Here is a 22,500-nt window from a genome sequence, read left to right as displayed (position 1 = left end):
TACAATTCCAAAATGGCCAATCACAGATATGTGTGGGAAAAACGGACTATATAAGCCCCATAGGCGGGAATACACAGCATAAACGATTGTAGAACTGACTTGCAGGCAGAATGACAGGAGTAGGAGAGAGTAGTCGCTTTCGAGCACAGAGGTGGGGTGTTGAGGAGTCCGGGTACATGGTCTGGCTCCTAGTCCATAATCATGAGGCCCAACTCATGCAGGGCCAGGTCCTCTGGGGAGCATACAGGGCTGAGGCGTGGGACCGGTTGGCTCATGATCTCACCAGTGCCACAGGGATTCCAAGGACTGGTGAGCAGGTCCGTCACCACCATGTGGACCTGAAGAGATGCAAGCAGGACCAACTGAACCTTTGGATCTAGGAGGCCCGGCAAACACCCAACGCCCCACTACTGAGTAAGTAACATTTAATTATGTATGTAAAAAATTAAACTAGCTGATATTATGGAGATGTGTATTCCAATATTACTTCATTTATATTACAGCTGCAGGTGTCCGTTCTGCGAACTGCAGAGCCTATGGCGATAGGCTGCTGCGGTTGCGCCACCAGGCAGGTCAGTAATCCACTACCAGTAACTGTAAAGAAATATAAAAGTATGACAGTCAGAAAAAGAGTGCAGTGTAGTCAGTAAGGAATAAAATCTGCAAGTAACAGTGTGAAAGTGTATGCAAGTATTGCTTGATTACAAGAGTTTTCAGCCTGTAAGTTTAGCCTAAACATGAAACTGTCCGACATATATTCTGAAATAAAAATGCCCTGCCTGTAAGAAAATAGTACACAACCTGCAGCAGGCTGAAAAGTATAGCTGCAGAAGATGTTGAAATCACATGTGTGAAATATATCCCTGTGGAAATACTGAAACATGACAGAAGTGAGACTGCTGGAAAGGATTGTAATAACTACTGTTAAAACATGTCAATAAAGCCTAGAAGTACCATCCTGAATAGTAAAATGAAAGCAAGTGAGAGAGTGTGAGAAAGTGCCATGAATCCAGCAATACAGTAGTAATAACCCTGAATAAAGTATACTGCAGTCAAGACAGAATGAAATGCATGTGAGATTCAAAACCAAACAGCAAAATCTGTTCAAAGTGTTGCTGCATCTGGAATGTGTATCCCAAAATCAGGATATGTTGCTCTCAGTCTGCAATATGCAGATAGGATGTTTGTCTGATATACCAAACATCCACACTTGTCTACAGCTATATAAAGCAAATGTAGCCCTGATGTAGCTGAACAAAGCTAGATATGAATGTGTATGAAGAACCATAAAATGTATATTGATGTTGCATTAACAGTCCTATCACCAAGTTGAAATAGTTATCATACAGGAAACTGTAGTTAGAACAGTAGTGTGTATATAACTGTAGCTATTAGAAATGTACAGCATATGTATTGTTATTCGAAGGTGTTAATATTACTTTCTTCACCCCACCCTATAACCACATATAACCCATTCCACGTGAAAATGGTATGTGCAATCACAATTAACACCCCTGGACGTTTGTCCTGTTGGGTCATATATATTTGCATGTCTGTTGATGCATCTGCCCTGTTCATACATCCACACCTGATGGCCTGTTGCCATCAATTAACCCTGCATGTTGTTGGACTGTGTATTTCTGTTCAAATTATGCATGTGTTATGCACGCTGTTCAATGGTGTGAATATCTGGGTGTTTGGTTAATGGGAATACTAATGCATGCTGTTACAACTAATTGTGAATGGTATTATATGTCACTAACCCAAACTGTCATGACATAATGCAAAACATAGTATGACAGGGAAGGCGGGTTCCAGCGGACCCACCTCTCCCACCTCAGCTGGCGAGTGCACCTGGCACTAGTGCCGAGTCCGGACCCTCCTCCGGTGGCCCTGTGCCACCTGCGGGTGGAAGCGCTGCAGGGGATGGGGCTCGCCCCCCCCTCTGCAAGTGTGGCCGGAGGAGGACCACCACTCACCCTCCGTAGCGTCCGGACTGTGGTGTGTAGGGAGATTCGGGACTCTGTTCTCGAGCCCCTACGCCAGCTCGAGGCACGGGTGGCGCAACTAACGGGCATGCCTGTTGCCCCGCCTACACAGCCCCCAGCACAGCCCCGTCCTGGGCAGTGAAGGAACAGTGGCAACTGCCTATGGGTGGGGATATCAGTTCCACTGTTGCCATCTGTGGGCTCATGGGCTCTGGATATCCATACCTCCATCCCCGTCAATTGTGTAACCCCCCCACACGTGTCATACACCGCCCCTATATGCGTCTTGTTTGTCTTGTCTGTTTACCTACCCAACCTACCTCCCAAGCTGTACCGACTTCCTTCACCTGACATACCACTCTCACCTGAAAAAAAAAAAAAAGGGCACTCTGTACCCACAAAAAAATTACGCCCCATACATAGCTGCCCATTCCACACACATTTCTACTAAACATGGAACCTATCAATTACAATTGGCTGTACAAGTATTATTGTTGTCCTGACACCTCTCTCAGGGGTGGAAGGTTTCAAATGTCACACCAAATTACATACATATGCACAGCTGTTGCTGATGAAGAAATGGGCAGCTATGGGCCTTACCTACATCCCTCCTGCACATCCCAAACTTGTTTCCCTACTGTCTTACCCTCTTTGTGACCCCTTTTTCACCACTTTCCTGTCTCCCCATTTTCTTTTCTTTCAAAGAAAATAGTGCGGGTGTGCGCAAGAGTAAGCACGTTTAAGCGGTTGTAAGCGGGTGTGCGCGGAGCTAAACGCCAGTGCGCATGCGTGAGCTCCGCGCAAACCAGCGCTAACCCGGTTACAACTGCTTAAAAGTGCCTTAGTCACTTTGATTGACAGGTCCTGTACTCAGCTCAAAAGCAAAATAAAATCCCACTGTGAGTCCCAAACCCAGGACCTTGGAAACAGTAGTCTGCATGACTTACCACTAAGCCATGACTCTTATACAAGAACATTGTGCTAAAATAAATATATCATGTAATAGTAGGAATGAATGTAAAGGGAATATAGATGTGTAGTACACAAAGCATGCCATTTAGAATTACTATCAAAACTAGTGGATTTCCATAATAGTAGTGTGTGAACAGAAACAGCCATGCTAGTTGGAAGCTAGTAGGTAATAATGTCACTATAGCACCTTGCAAGACACACACATACTCACAGCAGGATAAGCACTGCCCATACCCCACAACCTCTTACAGCAACACATCTGGACCAAGTAATAAAATATGTGGAGCAAAGGCCCAAAACCAGGGACACATTACAAATAATGTTACAACAAACGCAGACAGTTCAGAGAGTAACAGGGTCTGCACTTTGTGGGATGTTTGGAAGGGTATGCAGTCTGAAACTTGAATGTTTGTCACCATATTCTGACTTGAGCCCAGAGTGACTTGCCAGAAAAAGGTGTGCATGAGATATTGACCAAAATATGAGGCAGAAATGTGGACAACCTGCAAATATCTGTACACATGACGGGTCTGACACCACCATATTTGAATAGTTAAGAGCCTAGACATAGCAACAGTGAATGACTTACAGGGATGCCCCACAGACCCCATGTGAAATGTACAAACAGTAGGCAGAAAGGTGTAACACATGCAATGGTAACTATGGAGTCCTGAAAGTATTCACCACTTGCATGGCAGAAAAAGTGTAGTAATACATATGCTCATGCTAACCCACAGTCACAACTGCAGCATACCAGACATTTTAATGGGTGTACCCCACTGATATGTACCATTCCATGAGGCACATAACAGATGAACCTGAAAGTCTCTGGGGCCTGCTCAGCAGCATACTCAAATACCCTAATAGATGTCAAGGCCCACACCATGGCCAGACCACACTGCATGCTGTAACACCCTAGCAGATATAGCAAGCATTCCAAGGTGTGAATGTACATGGAAAATAGGAAAGCTACAGCAGCACACTACAGTCAAGACACCTAGCAGGCATACAAGTAGTGACTGTAAAGGGCAACTATTGAAGCCTTAGCAACAAAGTGCAAGCAAAAGTGAAAGGAAAGCACACACACACACACACACACACACACACACACACACACACACACACACACACATTAACAGTAGTAGTAGTTGTAGGTGTCAGTGTACATACACAGTTAGTACAGGAAACTGGAGAAATGAATGGAGGAATGTTAATCTACAACACACCTGGAAATATGAGAGAGATACCAACCTTTACACTCACAGAACATTGTCCACAGCATAACAGCATGGTCCCTGCCCTTAAAATCTGAAAGGGCTACGCCTATCTCACATACCTTTTTATAGCACTGTTCTGAAATCACAGTGAGAACTGCAATCAGTACACAACTGGCTGCATGCAATTAGCAAATGCTGGCTAACAATTGGTGCAGAGGCCATCACATGGGCATATGCAGATACCTACAAAAGTATGCTGTACTCCCAGTCCACACATGCAATACTTTCATTGCACCCTGAGAAGGACGTGAGAGACAGACAGAGAGAGAGAGAGAGAGAGACAGAGACAGAGACAGAGAAAACTGCAATTAAGCAGACAGAAACAAATTGTTCAGCAACAGCTACCTGAAAGCTGACAACTGGGAAGTGGAGCAGCAGGACAGAGAACCAGACAGCAACACAAGCAGCTGTGACAAACACAGGTAATGTAAAGTAATACTATAAAGGTCTACATACTGTGAACCCTCCATATGTGTCATTGGTCTGTATCCATATGTATATGAAGATGTGTAAAGGGCAGGGGACATACAGCAACTATCAGTGAAGGCTGTACATACATTTGTATGTGAGAGCATCTATGTGCACATATCAATGTTGTTTGATTGTAGGTTGTAGTGCCATGTACAAAGTAGGTTTCACAGTTATGTATGTTTAGCAGTATGTTAGTGTGTGTATACAGTATGGTAGACAAATATGTTGATATACCTGTCTAACATATGGATAAGTATGTATGTCAACATATGTATGTGTATATATATATATATATATATATATATATATATATATATATATATATATATATATATATATGATATGCATATATGTATACATACATAGAGAGAGAGATGTAGGAATACATAGACAGATGTAGATAGAATATTGTACAAACATATCTATGTAATGCACACATACAGATATAGATATATGTAGATACATATACATAGACAGACTGATCTGACTACCTACAGGTATGACTGTATATGACGACCTGCAACACAGCCTGTCCCACCCCCTCTGTGTCCCCCCTCCACATCTATAGCAATATATGTACATCAATATATATATATATGTGTATATGTATACGGACATATATATATATATATATATATATATATATATATATATATATATACATATAGATATATCTATATACATATATATATATATATATATATATATATATATATATAGAGAGAGAGAGAGAGAGATGTATATAAATTCTGAGTGAGGCACATGTGTACAGATGTATTGCAACAGGTGCCTGGTGACAAAGGCATGGAGTGAACACCAGTGTCAAAACTGGAGTACCATACCACATTCCAGATCACCTACACCAGTAACCACCAGATATGTGATTGGCTGCCCACCACTGCATGTGTCAGGGGTGAACAGGGTCATAAATGTGTACAATAGTGGCCCCAATGATATTCACAGTGGCACACTATCCCTGGAATACCTGCACATGGTATGTGTCAGCGGACATGGTGAGTCAGCTATGGACATGTAGGTCGGTGTACCCCTCCACACCACATAATGGATGCCATGGTATGGACCTCACATGACAGCTACAGATATGGAGAAGGACACAGTGACATGTACAACACTGTGACAATGCACTCAAACACATTACCAATGCACAGTGACTGACAACACCACAGAGTACACATATGCTACCCACATAGAGGTTACCACTCCCGGATTTACATATGTAAGTCACACCCATGACAGATGTCCAACAACCATAGTAACACCTCACACCATCCACAACCTAAATGTCTGCTGTGTGTCGTCCGTGCCACTGCAATAGAGTGCACATGTGGAGGTAAGAGTTCCTACCCACAGATAAGACATACCCTGCAATAAACCACACAGTGTTAAGAAGCAAGACTCCCCATGAGTACATGTCACACATACCCCTGCTGAATGTTAGTCAGATAGGTAATATGCCATATGAGTCACCCTGTGTAACTGTGTGACAGCAGCAGGTACCATCACACCACATGTGTCACAATGGTCAGGGTAGCAGAACAGTACGCTGCTGTAGTCCCAGGGCAATAGCATATTGTATAGTATTGTATTGTAATGTAATGTATTGTGTTGTATTGTATTGGTATGTTGAGGTGCCTCCTTCGTGGAGTGGAACCACTGCTGCTGTGCGCCAGTGTACAGGTACATATCCTGTAGTCAGGCTAGTGTTACATAGCACTTCTATATGTGTGTTTAGCTCCTGTCAGAGTTTATGTAGCATGCAACTGGGGATACCATCAGGTCCCATCCATGTTGTGTATTCTGCTGTCCTGAGGGTGGCTCTCACCTGGACATCTGTGATGACAGGGAGGTTACAGTCAGCTGGGATAACTATGCCTTATTTTGTCGGAGAGGGTGGGGTGACACCTGCACTGAACCTGTCTGCCACAATGTTGTCGATATCTGTGGTGTCAGTGAAATATTTGTTGTTGTGTACTACCTATGGGCATAGAGGATGGATCCTGACCAGGTTGCTAACATAACTGAAGAAGGCCTTCTGGTTATCTGTAGTGTCCCTCTTGATTTCCCTCTCAAAGTTGCCCATGTATTTTGTATGATGGAAAATAGATCCTTACTAGTGCTGCTCAGACATGCCCTCCCTTTATGGAATTATGCTCTGTCTTGCAGTAGCTTCCATCTTCTGTAATACAATCTGTCTATGGCTGGGGTCCACCAGACAGGATGCTGTCCCTTTGTGGAGAGTGTCTTGGTCATATATGGGATTGCATGATCCATGCATTCTCGGAGATGTCTGTAGAAAGCAATTGTGTAGGGGTCAGCATTGTGGGTTGTATCTGCCACTGGCCCAGTGGGCTGAAAGGATACCATGTCACTGTTACAAAGTGTAAAGTTTGTATCTGTAATGTTATGCACTATAGTCGTTTGTGCTGGTGGTGGAGGTGGGATATGTATATCCAGGGCAATCAGTGTGTGGTCAGCTCACAGTAGTTGATGATGTAGGCCATACAGTACCTAGATACAAACCTCAGAGTGAGGAGGTGCTCTTGACCTGAATCAGTGTTCTGACTGCTGGGGTTTGGTAGTATGTCGTATGGAGTCTGCCAGGTACTGTTGCACAGTTGCTGGCTGAGCACTGATACCTGGCCATCTACATGTGTATCCACCAATAGACAGACAGATGCTACATATGTGAGATATGTTGTATCATAACAGTCGAGTAGCATGTGTAGTATGTGTGCCAAATTCTGCTGACATATATTGCTGATACCAGGTTATTTTCTTTCTCAGGTACATGGCCCACCCGCGGAATCCCACCTACTCCACAGCTGAGGATGAGGAGATACACCAGAGCCTGGTGCGGGATTATGCAATACTCTTTTCCCGCACCAGCCAGAATCAGCAGGAGAGGGCTGCACTGTGGCAAGACCTTGTCCATCGGGTAAATGACATAGGCACGCATAATAGGACATATGAGCAGGTCCGACATCACTGCAGTGATTTAATCAGACATGTCCGTCAGCGTGCATCGGATATCCACAGGCAACAGGTCGCCACAGGTGGTGGGGTGGCTACACATCCCCCACTCACCAGACTGGAGGGACTACTCATGAGTGTAGTGGCTCCAGTCCGCCAGCAACAACAACAGCAGCAGACATGCATTATGATGGAGGCTGGAGCCACACAGCAGCAAGACAGTGAACGTGCAGGTAATATGCCATATGTATAGTTGACTGTTGTGTACACTGGTAGTTAATGCATGTGTGAGGTGTGTCCTTGGTTTGTAGCTGTCACCATAGTATTTAATGTGCAAGTGTGATATCCTCAATATTAGCAGCTGACCTGTGAAAGGCGACTGTTGTACTACTGACCTGTATCATACTCAGTAACAATGGCACAGTTGTGCCCACTGACATTAGTTTCTTCACGTCTGCAGGACCCTCTGGTATAACAGCAATGCAGCCTATCCATGCTGGTGAGTGTGTATTAACAATTCCTGTAATAGTGTTGATAGTAATAGTACTATTTGGCTCACTTAGTAGTGCTCTTTGTATGCATGTAGGTGTGTCTGTGTCTGTGTGTTGATATCACGCATACTGAGTACTGTACAATTGTGTGAAACCGTGTGCATGTGTGCATGTGTGCATGTGTGCACCTGTGCATGTGTGCATGTGTGCATGTGTGCACATGTGCATGTGTGCATGTGTGCATGTGTGCACCTGTACATGTGTGCACCTGTGCACCTTATGCATGTGTGCATGTGTGCATGTGTGCATGTGTGCACCTGTGCATGTGTGCATGTGTGCATGTGTGCATGTGTGCACCTGTGCATGTGTGCATGTGTGCACGTGTGCATGTGTGCACCTGTGCATGTGTGCACGTGTGCATGTGTGCATGTGTGCATGTGTGCACCTGTACATGTGTGCACCTGTGCATGTGTGCATGTGTGCATGTGTGCACCTGTGCATGTGTGCATGTGTGCATGTGTGCACCTGTGCATGTGTGCATGTGTGCACGTGTGCACATGTGCATGAGTGCACGTGTGCACATGTGCATGTGTGCACCTGTGCACGTGTGCACGTGTGCATGTGTGCATGTGTGCATTTGTGCACCTGTGCATGTGTGCATCGCTGGTAATGTGTAGACATTGTAAACTGTGTTTCCTGTTTCCCTCCCACAGGTTCTGTTGCTGCTCTGGTGTCATGTAGCAGGGAACCTGAGTCAGGTGCTGTGGGTACTAATAATGATGACATCTGTGTAATGGCACAGGAAACTATGCCAGGGTCCGCCATTGGTCAGTCGATTGACAGTACACAGCTGTCAACCCCATCAATGCGCACAGTTATCCTGCCAATACACCCTTTGTCACCAATGTCCCTAGGTGATGGACAGCATACAGTGGGCATTGACCAGGGTAATGTGGTATCTGTGGCACATGCCTCCCCACACAGCAGCCATGGGCATGGCCCAGAGATGGTACCACACAGACAGATGTCCAGGGGTTCTCGTGGGAGCATCCATGGGCGTACTGCCCCTGTCAGACGTGCCCACAGAGGTCTTACAACCTCAGCTATGTTTCGGGCTGTCATGCAGGCACAGTCACGTATGGAATGGTACACCAGACAGGGTCTGAGGGAGCTGACAGCATGTCGCACAGCCATGACTGACAGTATGCGTGACATTGCGGCTGCCATCCGTGATTTCACCGATGTCATAGACAGACGTTGTGGGGACATATTAGACCGGTTCCACAACTACATGTCCATGAGCCAGGGCGATGGTGGGCGGTTGAGGCATCGACGTGGCGTATGCCAGCAACAGCAGCAGCTGGCAGTCGTTGCGGATGACAACAGGGCGCGCCCGTAGTGCCAGCAGCAGCCCCAGCAATGCTGGGTCTGTGCTGTCATCAGACCGCCCCAGGAGACCACGTGCACGTGGCTCTGGCCAGGCCCGACAGGGATCTGTGTCCAGTCAATGAACACCTGCTTCTGATGACAGTACCCAGTCTGGGTTGGTACTGGATACGGTCCGTAGCACCCTGCAAGGCACAGGTACCGTGTCCGTGGCCAGAGACACTGATCTGTATGACCTGGCAGGTACAGTCTGTGGCTGTCCACAAACACCAGTATATGGCAGCCATGAGGTGGAACTGTGTGCATCCATACACACATGCAAATTGACAACACCTAGGGCTACCGCATACACGCACACACTGCATCAACATTGCCCCACCTTCTACTGCTGTCCCTCACCAACACACATACACATACATGTCAATTGGTGGTATCGGTGGCTGACTCAGGCATACCAAGTTCACACCCTGTGCATATGATGAAACTGTGCCACCTCCTGCAATCTGTAACAACTGTGCAGGTACAGGTTAACATGTTGCTGATGCACAGGGTGACCACATAGATGTGTAGTAATAGTATCATGTTGTTAACAGTACTGTGTGCTGAATTAATTGTGGGTATATCACAGCATGCCTGATGCAGTAAGTGTGTGATTGTCATGTCCTGTTGTCTACACCCATGGTAAGTACCATAGTGTATCATCTGCACATGTTGGCATACTGGTGGTAATGATGTCAACAGAAGGCTACATACATAGGTAGCACAGGGGATAGGGTAATGAATGTAGTAATACACAATGATGGACATGTAAATTGCAAGTGGCATGTTGCCCACACTAGACTCTGCAATGCAGATGTTTGAGGATGTTGATATGTGTGCAGTACTACACGACTGGTACAGGACACACAGGAGCACCCTAGCACTGCATGCTCACATCTCATACCATGCTAGACAGCCCCAACACACATAACTAACTGTCACAGGAGGGAGAGTCCCCATATATGTCAGGGATACTGTGGTGGCAGGCCAGGGAGCATACATCCTACTAAGTATGGAACCACTGAGTGAAGGCTCAGTGTCTGTTATTTGACATGTGTATTACTGCAGGTATGAGCACATGGGTTTCTATCCAGTTATTGTACATCCTGACAGTACATGGTCTGTACACTTGTGTGCACTGAGACTGGACCCTAGCCATCTGACCCGTGTATTTCCATGTACATGTGCATAGTGCCTGCATATTTGCAGTGTTACCTACTGGAACTGGTACAGCTTGTTTGTTGTACAATGGACTACATGCAGCCCTGTTTACTGTAGCTTTGTTTGCATGCATGTTTGCTTGCAATTACCCTGGAATACTGATCACACCTGCAATGCATAGTTATAGAGCTTCTGTGGACTCCTAGTGCCATCTGCATAGCCTACTATATGTATGTCCATGTCCCACTTGACAGGATGTCACTGTTTGTCCTGTTCACATGTACATTGCCTGTGACACAGTGCATATGACTTACCTGGCATGTGTCCACGTGAGCAGTCATATATGCTACTGCTAACTAATCACAGGCACTACACCTTCACATATTCATCTTCTGTTGAACTACCTGCTTTGCTAGGGATGGCCTGCACCTGTCACCCCTGGGCTTTCAGATATTGGCAAAGGCTCTTGCTACCCCATTAGTGCCTATGTTAGGCAGGGCTCAAATGACAAACCCACCTTCATAGGTATCACAAGGGATAAGAAACTAAGAGCAATGCTACCCAACGCCAGAAGTCTAAACCTCCAGATGCATGCACCCAAAACACTCCTTGGCATGGAGAACATCGATATCTGTGCAGTAACAGATGCCTGGTTCAGGGCTACTGAGAGCACACCAGCACTACCAGGTTTAACCCGGTTGATTTCTTTGAAACAGTCACCAAGGCCATTGATGAGGGAAGGTGGTTCACACAGCCTACCTGGACCTTGCAAAAGCCTTCACAACAATACCCCACTTGGGCATTCTAGAGAAGCTCACCAGCTTAAATATAAGCCCCTATGTCACTAGATGGATTGCACAGTGGCTCAAGGACAGAACCCACATGGTTAGCATTGCTGGAGCCATGCCAGACTCCAAACCAGTTACGAGTTGTGTCCCACAAGGCTCAGTCCTGGGACCTCTCTTGTTTGGTATATATTTATTGGAGGTACAGGCCAACACGGACGGACTGTGGCTGACCAAATATGCAGATGACTGCAAACTGGCCACCATAATCGACTCTCCAGCCGACACAAGCATCTTCCAAAGGGGCATCATAGAAACAGACAACTTGTGCCAGAGCCATGGCCTTCAGCTGAACAGTGTTTAGAAAGGGGAATGTGCATCCTGTAGTCTGTTCACCTAGTTGCCAAAAGGGACATTGTCCTCACACACACTAACCCCCCTCAGCCAAAAACACACACTTGCCAATTGCAGGATTCAAACCCCTATCTGACTATGTTATGACACTCGAGACGGACACATTAGCAGAGTGTGCTATTCGCATTACTGGGAGGTTTCTCTTCTCTTGCTGTACTTATAGGGTGCTGACATCATCAGTGTTTAGAAAGGGGAATGTGCATCCTGTAGTCTGTTCTCCTAGTTGCCAAAAGGGACATCTTCCTCACACACACTAACCCCCCTCAGACAAACACACACACTTGCCATTCGCAGGATTCAAACCCCTACCTAATTATGTTATGACACATGAGATGGACGCATTAGCAGAGCGCGCTCTTCACATAACTGGGCGGTTTCCCTTCTCCTGCTATACTTATAGAGTGCTGACATCATCAGTGTTTAGAAAGGGGAATGTGCATCCTGTTGTCTGTTCTCCTAGTTGCCAAAAGGGACACCTCCCTCACACACACTACCCCCCCTCAGACAAACAAACACACTTGCCATTTGCAAGATTCAAACCCCTATTTAATGATGTTATGACACTTGAGACGGACGCATTAGCAGAGCGTGCTATTTGCATTATTGGGAGGTTTTTCTTCTCCTGCTATACTTATAGAGTGCTGACATCATCAGTGTTTAGAAAGGGGAATGTGCATCCTGTAGTCTGTTCTCCTAGTTGCCAAAAGGGACATTTTCCTCACACACACTAACCCCCCCTCAGACAAACACACACAGTTGCCATTCACTGGATTCAAACCCCTACCTAACTATGTTATGAGACTTGAGAAGGACGCATTAGCTGAGCGCGCTATTTGCATTACTAGGAGGTTTCCCTTCTCCTGCTATACTTATAGAGTGCTGACATCATCAGTATTTAAAAAGGGGAATGTGCATCCTGTAGTCTGTTCACCTAGTTGCCAAAAGGGACATTGTCCTCACACACACTAACCCCCCTCAGCCAGGACACACACTTGCCAAGTGCAGGATTCAAACCCCTATCTGACTATGTTATGACACTCGAGACAGACACATTAGCAGAGTGTGCTATTTGCATTACTGGGAGGTTTCCCTTCTCTTGCTATACTTATAGAGTGCTGACATCATCAGTGTTTAGAAAGGGGAATGTGCATCCTGTAGTCTGTTCTCCTAGTTGCCAAAAGGGACATCTCCCTCACACACACTAACCCCCCTCAGACAAACACACACACTTGCCATTCGCAGGATTCAAACCCCTACCTAATTATGTTATGACACTTGAGATGGACACATTAGCAGAGCATGCTATTCGCATTACTGGGAGGTTTCCCTTCTCCTGCTATACTTATAGAGTGCTGACATCATCAGTGTTTAGAAAGGGGAATGTGCATCCTGTAGTCTGTTCTCCTAGTTGCCAAAAGGGACATTTCCCTCACACACACTAACCCCCTCAGACAAACACACACACTTGCCATTTGTAGGATTCAAACCCCTACCTAACTATGTTATGACACTTGAGACGGACGCATTAGCAGAGTGCGCTATTCGCATTACTGGGAAGTTTCTTTTCTCCTGCTGTACTTATAGGGTGCTGACATCATCGGTGTTTAGAAAGGGAATGTGCATCCTGTAGTGTGTTTTCCTAGTTGCCAAAAGGGACATTTCTCTCCCACAGACTTGCACACACACCAACCCCACTCACACACTGAGCATTTGCAGGATTCAAACCCCTACCTAACTATGTTATGACATTTGAGACTGATACATTAGCAGAGCACGCTATTCGCATTACTGGGAAGCTTTTTTTCTCCTGCTGTACTTATAGGGTGCTGACATCATCGGTGTTTAGAAAGAGGAATGTGCATCCTGTGGGGAGGCAGACACCAAGCACACTCTGGCTAAGCTGTCATTCCCTAGGGCAAACAGCCTAGTGTTGACCTCTACACCCATATGTTTAATTGTCAAATGCACATTATTTGTTGCTGATAGACTGTTTGCACATCTTTATTGCCATAGCATTCCCTGTTTGTATGAACAACTTGTGCATCTGTGGAAGATGTTTGCATATGGGAGGGATCCACTATATCACATATGTCTCTGTAGTCATTTAACTGTGTGCACTGGGCAGACTGCTGTAATGTGGTTGGTTCCTGGAATAACACATAAAAATACCAGATATGTGTGTCCAACTGCTAAACTGAGATTTGGCCTAAGTGTGTGAGCATGCCCAGTTCAGCCTTCCCATGGCATGTTGTCTGACATATGTCTCATTTATCAAAGTGTGTGAGCATGCCCAGTGTGAGCATTCCATATGTTGGACTCTGCAGCCCACCACATTTGTGGATGAGTGTGAACTTCAACAAATATCACCCGTTTATGGTTGTGTGTTGTGTGTCATGTTGTGTAGTTACTGTACAACTGCTTTGTGTGTGAACACAACAGGATTATACTGTGCCTGCAGTGTTTGCATGGGATACTTTGCATACAGTTGTCAACATCCTTTCACACTGACCTAACACTGTAGTACTGTATAGTGTACTGGTAGTACTTTGACTGTGGTGGACAGTATCCTGGGCTTTAGTGCTATCACTGCTTTACATTTCGATAGTGGGCACAACAGCCTGGTTAGGGGCCAGTTGTGTACATCTGACCATGTTGCATTCTGTTCAGATATGAACTACTTAAACCAGGCTTGTCCAACATTGGTAGTGTATTCCACAACATAGGTGTACATTTGCAAACACTAGCGATGTGCCCTAGTCCATGTCTAATGCTAGTTGGAGAGTGTGTTTGTCCTTCAACACACATTGTAAGTGGAGTTTGCCATGACATATGTCATGGTTAGTATACTGTGCCTCTGTCTACCTGTGACATGACAGTGATACCCAGGATAAAGCTACCATCTCCCATCCACTCATCAAGATTCCTATTGAGGAAGATTGATAAGTGACTCTATGGGTAGCCTGTATTGGGGGTTCACTCATGGGTTGGGGTGGCGTCTGTGTTATGGATCACGCAGTACAGCTTGTCCTATGTAAGTCAGTGCTGGGGTTCAGGTCTCTCATGTGCATAGCTCACTGCCATTCAGATTGTACAAGGTGCAGCATGTTTATTGATACCAGCAACACAGGCAACACATGGCATCTGTGCAAGCTCTTTGATACTCCTGGTGAGGTACTGTTGGGGACTTTATGGTTGATGGAGGTGTCTGCTGAGGTACATCCCACAGGGGCTATTGTAGTCAATTGTACCGCTGATGAAGGATGACTGCAGAGCCACAATGACCTCCCTTATCTAGATCTGACAACCTTCATGATTAGGTGGGTATATGGTATGTTTCTGTAAACACTACAGCACATGTTTGTCCAATGCAGGATATCTATCACCTTGTGTCCCCAGGTCTCTCATTAAATGTTAACTACATAATGGGTTAACACCTATGTGGTAATTGGTGGGCACTTACTGTATATCCACGGGGTTGACTATACACGTTTCTGCAATTAGCTTGCTGACATGGCTATGGCACCAGTTGTCTGTTTCTATGTGGCCCTTTTGTGGGATGCTTGTGTCAGCTGGTGGATCATATGTGGTGAGCAGTTTGTAGTCCTCTGCAAACATGTTCGAACAGTCCTTCCATGTTTGCCTGTACCTATGGGACATATATACCAGACGAGGGAGATCCCAGGACAAAGCCTTGTGGGATGCCAGTTATATCTGGTTTGTAGTCTGACATGGCTGCAGCATGTCTGACCATGTCTGTTCTGTCCTTGGTCTGGTTTGCAACCCCTCTACTGACATGTGGGTTTATATTTAAGCTGGTGAGCTTATCTATAATGAACACGTAGGGTATTGTATAGAAGCCTTTGCAAGGTCCAGCTACGCTGTGTGGACCACATTGCCCTCATCAATGACCTTAATGACTGTTTCAATTGAGTCAAACATGTTTAGGGGCAGGATCTGCACTTGAGAAAGCCACACTGGGTAGGGTCCGGTGTCAGTAGGTCCCCAATATCTTTATGTCTGTGGTACATGCTGATCCTTTCCATAGCTGTGCAGACCGAGCTTCTCAGGATTCTGGGGTAGTAGTTTTCAGTATCCATTCAGGCAACACCTTTGTTGAGAAGGACCACTGTTGTTGTACACTGCTCTTTGGGTACATATTCTGTGGTAAGGCTGACATTGAGCAGTAGTGTGGTTTGGCATTCCATTCATCTTGGAGTCCATGTTGCACTAAGCCCAGGACACCATCTCATACCATTGCTGCTGTGTGTTTTGCTTTGTAGATGTTGGCTGTTACCTCAGCATCTGCAATGTCAGGGGCCAGCAGTCTGCTGGGATAGATATTCTGCATTCGGGGGTTAGCACTGCACCTGTCAGGATGTATGTTGGCAATATGTGTGTGTGTTTGTGATATTTGTGTGATTCAGGGCATATCTGTGAATTCCCAACATGGTTCCTACCATCAGTTGTGAAAGCCTTGGGATTATCCTTAGTGTCCTGTACAATTTGTATCTTCATAGGTTCATAGGTTCATACTAGGCTATCCACCCTAGGGCATTTGTTAGCCTAGCCAGAGTGTGTGTGGCTTTGCCACCCCTTGCTATGTGAATATTATGGCCATTTATGATTTGCTTTGCTGTGCCTCTGTCTGGACATGACACAGTGAAGACCCCCAGTGTAACTCTACAATCATCCATCCACTTGGCAAGATTCCTGTTGAAGAGTGTCAGTGAGGGGCTCTGCCTAACATGGAGTGGGATTCTGGTCCAGGGTGTGGGGAGCCTCTGGATTATGTATCTGTCCCACCAGCACATCCTATTTCATTATTTGTTGAGGTTGACATCTCTCACTCTCACAGCTCCGATGGATTTGAGTTTTCTGGGGTGGAGCATGTCCATTACTCCTGTGTTGGGCATGGCCTTCTACAACAGGCATGCAATGCCTCTGTGTAGGCAGTATGTGACTGCATTCAGCTGGGGTGTCTACAGCCAGGCAGCATATGACATATATTTGAGACCCTTTATCCTCTTGGTGAGGTACCTTTGAGGTCTTTCTAACTGCTGCAGGTGTCAGGTAAGGTACATCCCATATGAGGCATTGTACTAGATTATGGGTGTGATTAGAGAACAGTATAGGGGCACAATGACCTCTGTTGATGTAGATGTGAATCCTTTCCTGATACGGTGTCAAATGTAGACAGTCTTCCTAGCCACATTGGCAATGTGGGTGTCACATAACAGGTTACTGTCCACTTGTGTCCCTAGGTCCCTGGTTACTCCTTCCATACATAATGGTTTACCACCTATGTGGTAATTTGTGGTACCTTGTTTGGTATTTGGTGGGACATTCATACTGTCCAGTGTCTTCAGGACGGCTGGGTGGGGTTCCTGTGTGTGAGAGTGTGGTCTGTAGCATGCTACAGACTGTACAGCAGTCTTGCCTACAGTTAGTTGCACATGGGTGGACTCCAATGCCTTGTGCATTGTCAGTTACCTGGACGTATGGGTGTCTGTGCTGACTATGGATACTCACCCTCCTTTTATGTTTTGTTCCAGGTTTTGGGGCCATGACACATGATACGTGGTATAACCTGGTAGTGCTGGTGTGCTGTCAGGAGGCTTGCAGCAGGTTTCTGTCACTGCACAGACATCGATGTTCTCCATACTGGGGATGGCCTTGGGAGCATGCATATTGGGGTTTACACATCTGGCATTGGTCAGCATTTCCCTTATGTTTCTTCCCACTTATGTTTTCTAGGGTGGTGGGTCAGTCTTTTCAGCCTTGCCTACAAAAGGCTCTATGGAGGTGGCAAAGGCCTTATCCAATATTCAGACGCCCAGGGGTAACAGGTGCAGGCCATCCCAAGAACAGCTGCGTGGCTTGTCAAGCATGACATCCCAAGCAGACAGACATTGGATCCCCTTGGAATGACACCAGTAAGTGTGCCACTTGCTATGACTGATCATTCCATGTTTGTACTGTGGCATTATTCTTGGTAAGGGTAGGATGCTGCAAACGGTGAGTGTCATACCGGCCTGGACTACATAATCAGAGAGCTCATCTATGTCTCTTTTCATGTAGTCTAGGGAGGTACATCTCAGGTCATTCACACCAGCATGGACTATGACTGCATCATATTTCTACTTGCTTTGGAGTGACCTGCATACTTCTGTTATGTGGCATATTGTGGCAGCCTACAGGCAGCTTACTGTACCCTTTCCCTTGTTCAGTCTGGTGTGTGGGACAGCAGTGTGTCTGACTATGGAGTCACCTATTACAACTGTATCAGGCATGTTGTTTCTCCTTCTGGCCTGTGACTGTTTGGCACACCAGCTTTGTGTACTATGTGTTGCATGTGCTATGTTTGGAGGTTGTTTGATTGGGTGTCTGCTTTAGAGGCCTCTGTTGGTGTGCTGTGTTTGTAATTTGTGCCTCCGGGAATGTTTTTCTGTGTTTATGTGTTTGGTTTGCAGTTGTGATAGGTCTATGTGGGACTGTGTTTGTGGTGTGTGTGGTTACCTTCTCCTCCTGACTAGTTTTGGGAGTACTGAGTTGAGGGAGCTCAGCCTCCAGTTTGGATAGATGGTTGCATCTCTCACATATATTTGTATTTCTTGGGTGGAGTTGGGGGTTGTCTGTGTACTTGGGGCAGGTGTAACATTGCCTCAGGATTCACAGATTCAACTTGTTGTGGCTGGCCTTAGTGGATTGTATGTGTGGACAGATTTTATTGCCATACTACTGATCAGTGATTACTTCATTGTTTATGTTTGCTCTATCATGTAGTAGCTTCCTCATTCTCTTGCATGGTTTGGTTATGGCTGGTGTCCACCATGCCAGATTCCTGCGTGTATGGCATTGTGTCTTGTTTTAATTTAGGATTGCATAATCCAAGCATTCCTGGCAGTGTTCATGGAATGGCTGTATTACAGGTTCTGAGGTGTGGCCCATATTTTGCACCTGCACAGGACCTTTAATGGATTCCACATCAGTTTGGAGGAGTGCAAATATTGCTTAACACATGTTTTCCACTGTGGTTTTCTGGCCAGGGACTGTGGTCAGGATTTGTATATCCAGTGTGATTACTCTATGGTCTGGTTTTACCAGTGAGCAATACACTTCTCATCTTGCCATCCAGTACCCATGTTGCTGATTATCACATCCAGTATGCTTACCCCTCTTGTGGGAGTGGTACATTGTTCCTGGGCCTTTTGGTTTATGGATTCTATGAACTTTTGTCCTACACTGTTGGAGCTAGTATAATGCTCCCAGTCTATGTCTGGGTATTTTCAGTCACCCAATATAATGTGGTTTGGAGGACTTGATATATTCATGTATTCCAGCATAGGCCAGGTGCAGTTCCTGGTGTTGGGACAGTAGTCTGTAGCAGGCTATAAACTGGGGGCAGTTTTAGCCACTGTTACTTGACCATGGCTAGTCCATGCTGCTTTTGTTGTGGTACCAACATGGGGTGTGGTTATCCTTGACAATTCTTGCTAGTCACCCTCCTTTTGTAGCTTGTTCCAAGTTTTGAGGCTGTACAGCACAGTATGAGGTGTAACCTGGTAGTGTTAGGGTGCTGTTGTGAGCCTTGGCTCAGTTTTCTGTTACAGCGCAGATATCAACATTCTCCATACTGGGTGAGTTTAGACTGCATGCATCTTGCTGTTTCGACTTATCCCTTATCTTATTCTTATCCCTTCTGATACCTATGGAGATAGGTTTGTGTTTTGAGCCTTACCTATTCAGGGCACACTGTGGGTGACAACAGCCTTTGCCAGTATCCATACGGCCTGCACTGATAGGTGCATGCCAGTCCTAGCAGGTGGTGCATCATGTCATGCTCAGCATGTCATCCCAGACTGGCACACATTGGATCCCCTTTGACTAACTGCGATACTTCAGTCAATTATTGCACTTGATCATCTCATTGTCATGTTGTGGCATGATGCTTGGTGAGGGTAGGATGTTAGTCAGGGTCCTCAGGTGTGCATATAGTACATGGTGTTACATTACTTAACACATAGCATTCATGCCTCAGGTGGTGCTGCAGGGCTGCCTCTGTCGGATGCGCATATTACACTTCCCTGTACATGTTTGAGAGCAGGTTGTGTCATGTTAGGCATCCCTGTTACTATATGAGTGAGTCAGAGAGGGTATCATTCCCAGGGTTCCTACTGAGCCAGTGTATGTGCTATGCGTTGCCTCTTTGCCAAGGCCAGGGCATACTGGGCACGCCTCCTTCTGCCTACTGGGGCAGGCTCAGGTTGTTCCTCCTCCGAGTCATGCTCTGCCTGTGATGGCCTTGGCAATGGTGGGGGGCTGTTTGGCCCGGCCCTATGCTGGTCCTGCTGCAGCTGTTTTCACAAGATCATATTATGTAGCATAGCACATACCATGACAATTTGGGTACATGTAGTTGGTGTGTACTGCAAGGCTCCACCAGATGTGTCCAGACACCGGAACCATGACTTGAGCAGCCCAAACACACGCTCTATTACATTACGTGTTTGTGCGTGTGCCTCATTATGGCGTTCCTGTTCAGGTGTGTGTGCGTTTCTGATGGGTGTCATCAGCCACGGCTCCAGTGCATAACCTGCATCCCCCACTAGGTGTCCGTGTGGGATGTCCCCATTGGTAAATGTCTGGTACAGCTGCGTCAAATGCCAGATGTGGGAATCATGGTAGCTCCCAGGACAGCCAGCACACACATTCATTATTATGCCCTGGGCATCACACATGAACTAGCAGTTGATGGAGGGGAAGCCCTTGCGGTTGATGTATGCCCTACCCCGCTCACCGGCTGGTGCTTTGATGCGTATGTGCGTGCAGTCTATTGCACCCACTACCTCAGGGTATTCCGCTATTTGCTGGAAGAGACGCATATTGCTGGCCAATACCTCACGGGCATTGGGGAAATATACATGATCACCGACATGTGCTGACATGGCATCCAGGAACTGGTGCAGTACCCTGGAGGCTGATGCCTGTGATATCCCCATCATATCACCAGTTGGTCTCTGGAAGGTACCTGTTGCTAGTATTCTTAGGCCAACACATACCTTGGTTTCCACTGGGATGGGTTCCCCTCTGTTGGTTCTGTGTGTGAGGCGTGGCCTGCACAGCTCCACTATTTGCTGCAGGAGGTCTCTGTCCACTCTATAGCGCTCTACTATCTCCAGCTCATGTAACCCGTGGTAGGTGACCCTGGGCCTGTACACTCTTCTCCGTCTCCTCACTGTGGGTTGTCTGGCACCATCTGCATTGTCACCACCCTCAGCAAGTCACCTATGTCTCATTATGACAGCTATGGCAGCCCCTAACATTTCTGCTCTGAGTTCAGCTTTTTCAGTTTTCACTTCTGATAACTTAACTCCTGTCTTGCAGTGTCTCTTGAGAGAAACATCCTGCACTGCTGTTTGCAGAGTTTTAAGTGCTGGGCTGGGCTACTATTCTGCCTGTGTAATTGCCTGCATCTAATTGTTTTCACCTGCTAGCTCCAGCAGTATTCCCTGCTAACTTCCTACTAAATCTGTTGCTTCCTTTTTCCTTTCTGTTTCCTAAGGGTGGAGCTGTGTGTAAACCAGCAGAAATACGCTCACAGTGGCTTACACGCGCACACACATACTTACACGGTTCAGAATCTGCTTATTTGGATTAAAACGCGTGCACGCCCGCACAAACGGAGTTAAACATCTCCCAACACGCTCCCACATGCTCAGTCTGCCTTACACATGCGCACACTGCCTTACACGCGTGCACACTGCCTTACTCGCGCACACGTGCGCATACACATCCAGCAAGAAACTTTGGTGTAGGCAACAGTGTACACCTTCCATTTCTTGACTTTCTCATGCTTAGTTAGTGGCACACCTCTTTCCATGATATCTGTCTGACATCTGTCATGTAACTCTAACCTCCAATGAACTGCATTTCTTTCTACCATTCCCCCCTGTGATGTCACCTATCTCCTACTCTGTTCCTCCCCCTTCTGTAACTCTTACACTACTCAGACTGTGCTCATTTGCTATGTGACAGTGGAATTCAGTATCCTTACACTCATTTGCATCAGATTGCCTACTAATGCTTAGTTACATGTCTTAGACTCAGCTTCCCCCCTTAGCAACCACTACACGGTGGCCATGTTGGTTTTGGTCTGCTGGTCCCTGCATTGACATTCCATGTATTGCATAAAACCTACATTTGTAGGTTTAAAACCTTCGTTTTTATGTTTTATATAGCGCAGCCCGTTTGCGTGGGGCTGCGCTGGGTTTAAACATCGGCAATCGCCGAAAAAAAAATTATATTTTTAATATATTTGCATCAGGTTACCTTGCCAATGGCCACATATTTGGCCATTGGCATGCTGCCTGACACATATGCACCCTTTATTTGGAGCTGACATGGCTCCATTGCAGTTTGCAGAAAGCGTACTCAGTTGTCAACTGAGTACATTTCTGCAGCTAAAACGGCTCTTACACGGGCTGTTCTGGGCTTCCTGGATATCTAATCATCCTCATTTGCATGC

Source organism: Protopterus annectens, chromosome 2.part1, assembly GCF_019279795.1.
Source record: "Protopterus annectens isolate FY-2018-M chromosome 2.part1, PAN1.0, whole genome shotgun sequence".
In the NCBI taxonomy this organism is placed as follows: domain Eukaryota; kingdom Metazoa; phylum Chordata; order Ceratodontiformes; family Protopteridae; genus Protopterus; species Protopterus annectens.
This window is presented reverse-complemented; position numbering follows the sequence as displayed.